This window comes from Ambystoma mexicanum, chromosome 4q (assembly GCF_040938575.1).
Source record: "Ambystoma mexicanum isolate Mex_15411 chromosome 4q, UKY_AmexF1_1, whole genome shotgun sequence".
Taxonomy (NCBI): domain Eukaryota; kingdom Metazoa; phylum Chordata; class Amphibia; order Caudata; family Ambystomatidae; genus Ambystoma; species Ambystoma mexicanum.
The window spans coordinates 198,148,718-198,155,137 of NC_090928.1; positions in this window are offsets into that span (position 1 = coordinate 198,148,718).

Consider the following 6,420-nt stretch of genomic DNA (forward strand, 5'->3'; position numbering starts at 1 on the left):
AAAGCGACCTTTACATTTTGGGTAGTTTCTATGTTCCTAATATTCACTTTCATAAAATAATTATTCTGTTCTAGCGGAACAGATTTTGTCTCTGAAAAAGAGAAATGATACTTTTAGGAACAGACTTTAATGTAGCTTTTGAAAATAAGATGACTTGATAAGTGAATACCAGAAGAGTCAGGGAAGCGAAACACTAGTTTGTTGACTATCTTGAGAGTTTCACATTTGGTTGGAGATTGGGAGATTGGAGGTTAATTCTTTGTTGCTTTGCTAGGTAAGGACATTGATTTTATTTCAGGGGTTGAAGGAGCTCAGTGTTGCAGTGTTGCATACTTTAATTGTGTGGGATATTATGAATATGACGGTAAGAGGACAAATGATTTGTTTGTTCGTGTTGGGTGTGTCTGCGTTGTGGTAACTCTTGTTGATTTGTTGTTAAGGATTTCAATCAGGCCACACACACCTTGGTCTCGGCCTAGTATGCAGCGCACGACTGAAAGGCTTATCTCTTTATATTATATAGATTCAATATTGGGATGGTACACCACTCATATCACACCCCCTCTTTAAACACCCCGGGTCACAATGGACCATGAACCAGGCTGGTTGGTAAAATACAATATTTATTTATTTATTTCAAAATTCAAAAGAAATCGTACACTTTTTAATATGGTGCAGCAATCACTAATGGGGTGATAATTACAATGAGAATGTGAGCAATGCACGGGGTCTAACCTTCTAGTGGAACATATACACAGCATAGCGGAATAGGAGCGCTTTTTGATTTAGGAAAGATAGTACCAAAGTTAGAATTTCCCCCTGCAATGTTCCCTTAACCCACAAATAATCAATTCGGAGTGGGTGAACAGAAGCAGCAGGTAATCAGGAATAAGAAACAGGAAACACAATCCAAATCTGACCCCCCACACCCAAATAAGAGAGAAAAACTGATTTTAAACCCCTTGCAATGTTATGAAAGGACACTCGGAAATGGACAAATAAATAATGAATGTGTGTTAAAAACCTTGGAGCAACAATGCAAAGACACTAACAATCACAAAGAATAGATTACCAAAATCATACAGTTCGAAAATGAGTGGAAAGTCTAAAACAGATAGCAGCAAAATGACACGTTGGAAACTTTGCAATTTTTTTAATTCCCGCCTGAAATTACCCAAACGGTTTTTAATACAAATTGGTGAAATACACTGATTTGGAGTGCAGTTATTAGGATGGGGTGTAGAGGTATATCACAGGGATACTCTGGAAGTGAAAGTAAGTCTCTAGCTGGTAAATTGGAGGAGTTATACAAGATATAAATAGGTGCGCTTTTGAGTAAAATGAAGACGTGAATTAAGAAAGGAAATCAGTTGTGACAAGAACAGTTTTACTTTACACTAGAGTATTCAGGCTAGGCCACCAAAAATCGATACAGTGGGAACCAAGGTTGATTTGCGACTTCAACCCCATCACCCCAGCGCCCAACCCTGGTGGAAACCAGTCCGATCACTCGAAATCTGACTAAGGGTTTAGGATTACATAAGACAAAATGGAAAAGAGATGGCGCTAGCAGCAGAAATCAAGGGCAGGGTTGCACGGATAATTCTGACAGTTTTACAAGTTATCAGGATAAGGATAGGATGGCTTAGAGAGTGGAATAGGGACAAAGGCAAGACAAGATATACTATGGATTTCTATGGGGCAGTGATTTATACGCACAGTCCACTTTTGGTTTTGGGAGTTCTTTGACCGTCAACCGGTTCTGGTCACTAAACGGCAGCGCCTGGCAAACAGCTGGGCAGTTCTGGTCACCGGATGGCAAGGACTGGAATGGAAATTCTGGTCACTGAATACTAAAGGTCAGCTGGATGGCAGGATGGCGGCAGGCATGCAGTTAGTGGGCAGCAAGCCAGGATGGTTCAGGATGCAAAAGGTACCACAGCTTTCCCCTTTTTAATGGGAGATTAGTGGGTTTTCAGAATCGAGGCCTTGCTGGGAATAGGATCAGCACTGCTTGGGTTTTGCAGTGGGCCCTGGAGTATGGTCAGCAATGATATGGCCTTGTAGTTTGGATCTGGAGGGATGGAACAGGAACGCAGTGCAGAAACGTCAGGAAGAGTGTGTGTGTCCAGAGTCTTGTCAGGGACTCTTATTTATAATACATAGTGACATCATCAAAGTATATGGCTAGGGCAGGCTTAACTAAACACGCCTCTAACAACTGGATTGGACAAGGGTGATAGTCTCCACCTCGCTCTCAGCTTGTTGGATTTCCAGAAAATGATCTCAGATTTATGATGTGAGTTTTACAATGTCCAAAACCTCCCACAATTACTTTACTTAAAATCCAGTTTCGCCCTAAATGGCACCTTCATGCAGTGGAAACATCTAAACACTTACATAAGCAGGTTACATATTTTATGCAGCACATAGCAGTCCAATCCTCCAGTTTGTGAGACATTGTTTTGCCCTTCTACCAGTTTTTCGTGCTTTTCAATGGGATTTATAATACTCAAAATTCTAAAACTTTATACATGGGTGTGGATTATCATAAGGAATGTATGTACAAAAATGTGCATTTGCAACATGGATGCTTTTCTTGTAATCCCCAATACTTTGCCTTTTCTGTTCCCAAAGTGTCAGTGAATTCTACCATGTCTTAAAAGAAAGCCCCTAAAATCACCTTTAAACTGCAAAATTGTTACATTTTTACAAAGTCTTGCTGCAGAGATAAAAGTCCTTAACGTTTATTTATGAAATGGTCTCTGGAAGCAAATGGCAATCCTTTGTCTGCCATGTTTGGTCATAGCTTGCAAGCTACCCCCCTAAAAGGCGAGGCCGTCATGGAGATCTCCTCTGAAGCCTCCTGTAGAAATCACAATGACATGCGACTTTCTTCTCAAATGTCCTTGTCCTGGAAATTGCATTGTCAGTTGGCTCAGCCTAGACTAGATTCTTTCCCCCCCTGTAATTATCCTTGGGGTGTTAGCATCTGCTGAGAGTTTATGGTGTGGCTCCCTTTCTAGGGGGAAAGCTTTAACTCTGCCAACCGGAATAACCTGTTTTTGACAGCTTGCAAATCCAGATAAAATGGTTTAAAACCTTTATTTTCTGATATTTGATCCTCAATTAAAACAAACCTGTGGAATAAAATTGCCCATGTGTGTATTATCACCAGCAACAAACCCTCTTCACATTGCTAGATAAGGGCAGGCTCTCATTCAGCAGTTTACTTTTTAAATGGGCATTTATCGCCTTTAGTTTTTGCAAAGCCCATTTTGTACATGTGGTGCACAGCTGGCATTTCCTTTTACATTCGTTTTTGCATCTCCATCAGATTCCCACTCTGTCCTACAGCTATACAGGGTAATTCATAGAATTTCGCAGAAAAGTGTCGCAAGTGGCTGGCGCAGAGTGTCCGCGTGCGATTGTCTGCGCCAGGCACGTGCGCTAAAACCGATTTCCGCGCACAGCGTATTCATGGATTTTAGGCTCTGAAACCAGCCGTGGCGCAGAGAATCGCAGCGACCCTGCAGCAGCGCCAGTAACGCCCCCAAGAACGCCCTAGCGCAAGGAAAAGCCATCAAAATCGCTAAATCATCGCAAAGGGCTGCGCTAACCCTGGACCAGTTCACCGGGCTGGCAAACAGCAAACGCCAAGCGGGGAACGTGTATTTCAGGGGTGCGCGGGAAGTTCCACACGCGATTGGCCCCGTGCAAGCAGGGTACGTGTATTCCATGGGTGCGCGGGAAGTTCCACACGCGATTTCAGCAGGGTACGTGTATTCCAGGGGTGCGCGGGAAGTTCCACACGCGATTTCAGCAGGGTACGTGTATTTCAGGGGTGCGCGGGAAGTTCCACACGCGATTGTGCCAGTGCGAGCAGGGTACGTGTATTCCATGGGTGCGCGGAAAGTTCCACACGCGATTTCAGCAGGGTACGTGTATTCCAGGGGTGCGCGGGAAGTTCCACACGTGATTTCAGCAGGGTACGTGTATTTCAGGGGTGCGCGGGAAGTTCCACACGCGATTGGGCCAGTGCGAGCAGGGTACGTGTATTCCATGGGTGCGCGGGAAGTTCCACACGCGATTCCAGCAGGGTACGTGCATTTCAGGGGTGCGCGGGAAGTTCCACACGCGATTTCAGCAGGGTACGTGTATTTCAGGGGTGCGCGGGAAGTTCCACACGCGATTGGCCCAGTGCGAGCAGGGTACGTGTATTCCATGGGTGCGCGGGAAGTTCCACACGCGATTGGCACCGTGCAAGCAGGGTACGTGTATTTCAGGGGTGCGCGGGAAGTTCCACACGCGATTGGCCCAGTGCGAGCAGGGTACGTGTATTCCATGGGTGCGCGGGAAGTTCCACACGCGATTTCAGCAGGGTACGTGTATTCCAGGGGTGCGCGGGAAGTTCCACACGCGATTTCAGCAGGGACGTGTATTTCAGGGGTGCGCGGGAAGTTCCACACGCGATTTCAGCAGGGTATGTGTATTTCAGGGGTTCTGGGGAGTACTACACGTGAATTGGCCGTGTGGGTCCTCCCAGGTGTACGCTCCACAACCTCCACGGCCCCTGCAGGCAGCCCACACCACGGGGGACTATCCTGCACCCCTGCTCATGTCCCGCAGGCAGCCCATCCACCATGGGCATGCCCCACAGCCAACCCACATGTCACTTGCACTACTGATCAACAATGCATGTCTCCCACCACCCCCACCCCCCAGCAGTGCAGGGGCAGCCTCCACCAGGCCCCCACTCATGTCTCCCACCACCCCCACCCCCCAGCCACCAGGGGCACCCTCCACCAGGCCCCCACCCATGTCCCCTATCACACCCACCCCCCAGCAGTGCAGGGGCACCCTCCACCAGGCCCCCACTCATGTCTCCCACCACCCCCACCCCCCAGCCACCAGGGGCACCCTCCACCAGGCCCCCACCCATGTCCCCTATCACCCCCACCCCCCAGCAGTGCAGGGGCACCCTCCACCAGGCCCCCACTCATGTCTCCCACCACCCCCAGCCACCAGGGGCACCCTCCACCAGGCCCCCACCCATGTCCCCTATCACCCCCACCCCCCAGCAGTGCAGGGGCACCCTCCACCAGGCCCCCACTCATGTCTCCTACCACCCCCACCCCCCAGCATCCAGGGGCACCCTCCACCAGGCCCACACTCATGTCTCCCACCACCCCCACCCCCCAGCCACCAGGGGCACCCTCCACCAGGCCCCCACTCAAGTCTCCCACCCACCCCCACCCCCCAGCCACCATGGGCAGCCCCCACCAGGCCCCCACTCATGTCCCCCTGCACCCCCACCCCCCAGCAGTGCAGGGGCACCCTCCACCAGACCCCCACTCATGTCTCCCACCACCCCCACCCCCAAGCAGTGCAGGGGCACCCTCCACCAGGCCCCCACTCATGTCTCCCACCACCCCCACCCCCCAGCAGTGCAGGGGCACCCTCCACCAGGCCCCCACTCATGTCTCCCACCACCCCCACCCCCCAGCCACCAGGGGCACCCTCCACCAGGCCCCCACCCATGTCCCCTATCACCCCCACCCCCCAGCAGTGCAGGGGCACCCTCCACCAGGCCCCCACTCATGTCTCCCACCACCCCCACCCCCCAGCCACCAGGGGCACCCTCCACCAGACCCCCACTCATGTCTCCCACGCCCCAGCCACCATGGGCAGCCCCCACCAGGCCCCCACTCATGTCCCCCTGCACCCCCACCCCCCAGCCACCATGGGCAGCCTCCACCAGGTCCTCACAATCCCCAATCATGTGCGTTATGGTCAGCCTCCACAGCCAAAAAGCCCTACCAAGTAACCCATTCACCCACATGGAAATGGAAATTACATGTTACACCCCCAATGTTCATAAAGCTAATGAACCCATGTCCGTCACACACAATGGTTGCAATTGAATGGGAAAACACCCAACATGACATGCATGAAACCAATGAGATGATACCACACAGTGAAGTATGAAAACAAAATTGTATTAAAAAAAATAAGAATGCAAAAGAAATGAAACAAACTACAATGGCAATGAAAAAAAGATAAGCTGCATGTCCGTTTAAAAAAATAAAAACACCAAATCCTAATCCAAAAAAATGTTGCCCAAAGTCAAATGAAAAATAAAATCAATCCAATGAAGAACTATGTACAAAACTTCCAAGGGTCCATGAACCCAACTGAACAAAGGAAACCTACAAAAAACCCTAACTAAAATGCAACTATATACAAAAAGTGGAGCAGTGTCCGTCGACTCCAAATCATAAGAACAAACAAAGGAAACCTAAAACTAAAGAACTATATACAAAGGCGGCGGGCAAGTCCAGCGGCTCACTCCGTGGTGTTCCGGGCCAGGGCATCATCGAACTCCTGTTCGATGTCCCGGAGGTGGTCCTGTTCCATGGC